Below are 2,129 nucleotides of genomic sequence, written 5' to 3' on the forward strand. Positions count from 1 at the left end.
AGAGAAAAGGAAGAAGAAGAAGAAGAAGAAGAAGAAGAAGAAGAAGAAGAAGAAGAAGAAGAAGAAGAAGAAGAAGAAGAAGAAGAAGAAGAAGAAGAAGTATGGCTCTAACTGCCTGCTAGACATACCTTAATATCATCCTCCTATTATTATTTTTACCTTTTTCCCTTACAAAGGGCCTGAGTTCTACCAATTCCTGGGCTTTGGGGGTAGAATACAGGTAAATAATTTGTCTTTATTCACCATTAGGTTCTTGAACATGCTTAGCATATTCTTCCTAAATTTCCAATTTTTTTATTTCTATTAACTTTTGTCTTTCTCACTGGCAAAAATAAAGCATCGTAAAATCTACTTCTCTCACTTTTCTGTGATTTACACAGGGAAGAAGCATACTGTGTACTCTGATGACAATTGTAAATCTAAAATCTCAGAATTTTCTTAGGAAAACAAAATTCCACAATATTAGCAAACACACTTAGAGGTATAAAGCCGAGAGACATAGTGTAGTTATAGTCAAGTATTTCCCAAAGTGCCAAGTTATGACAGCAAGAAATACAACAAATTCCAAGATGCTCTAGTACAATGTCCTGCAAAAGTCTATACATTAAATCTATTTGTTAATCTATGATGTTTCCCAGAAGCCCTGGTAAATGCAGAATTCATAGATCTTTTTGTACCAGAAAAAATAGGCTCAGAGGGGAAAAGCATCAGTTACAGGAATTGTGATTAAATCCTATGCCATATAACATTACTAGCTTGAAAATGGAAATTATAAGGCACCAGCTGTTGGCTCTGACTTTATTTCTCATAAAAGCAAAATGCACACATTGATATCCTTGCTTTATAAAATACTACAAGCTATAGGACAGCGATGCCAGTGAATATATATGCAGAGTTTTTAATTTTTTTCAGATTATGCAAATAAACAATTCCTGTGAAGTATGTTTGACACTTTTTTTAAATAACTGTATGTTGTGGTCATGAGAAGGCTTTGAAGTTATACATTTTAGATACATTTTAAATATTTTAATAGGATTTCTTAGCCCAAGATTGAAAAGTGAAAACTGAATGCTAGCTGTGTGATCTTTACAATCCTCTTCAATTTCATCAAATAGCAGTTACTTCTATGGAAAAAAGCTCTCAACTCTTTCTGCAGCATTTAAGTCGACATCTGTTTGAACTTTTTAAAATCTCATTTTATAACTACTCCTTTGGCTTTTTGAAAATAGAAAACCTCTCTTACTCTAGCTGCATTCCAAACAAGTCAGATCTTCAAATTACACTTTATCTCAATGGGCAGGGTCGGTCAGCAGGAGACCAAGCAATAAAGGTCAAGTGTTGTAGATATTGCTTTATTGACTATTGTTTTCTGCTAAAACAGAAAAGGGCAGATCTATTATTTACGAAAATACTAAAAGATAAAAAACTGGTTAAGCCCAACCATTCTGTGCAAAAACGCAATTTCACATTAAAGCAATGAACTACAGCTATGGGATCTAATAAAGAAGTCACTCCAGGGCCGGCCAGATAGCTCAGTGGACTAAAGCACCTGCTTAGGCAGACACAGGGACCGAGGTTTGATCCCCTGCAAGTCATGCTGGTCCTGCCCCTGAAGCTTGCTGAGACAGTGACTGAGAATGGGTGTGGTGGAGCACATCTATGATCCCAGTGCTTGGGAGGCTGAAAACAGGAGGATCACTATGAGTTGGATCTGTGTAGTGAGACCCTGTACTAAATACATATAAATAAATAAATAAATAAATAAATAAAGTCACTTCAATAAGATACACCACCATGACTTTGGTGATTACAAATTGTATTTGATTAAATTGAGGATACGGGTAAGCAAACCAAATATTAGCAGTTCATTTCATCTATAATTAATGTAAAATGTATTTTAATATATATACTATAATACAGAAATTTCAAATTTATGATGTCTCAAAAGTTTAATGCTATCAATCCTGCTGACTTGATATTGACCTAGATATCAATCATCATGTATTTAATTTTGATCTGTTCTTTATGAATCTTTGTTTGGACTTAATAGCTACTTTATTGAGTTTACCCTGAATGTACATATGACATATTCTGGATCAATGACAGATTATCATTGCTAAGTTAAAAAA

Source organism: Octodon degus, unplaced genomic scaffold (assembly GCF_000260255.1).
Source record: "Octodon degus isolate 3935 unplaced genomic scaffold, OctDeg1.0 scaffold00005, whole genome shotgun sequence".
Classification (NCBI taxonomy): domain Eukaryota; kingdom Metazoa; phylum Chordata; class Mammalia; order Rodentia; family Octodontidae; genus Octodon; species Octodon degus.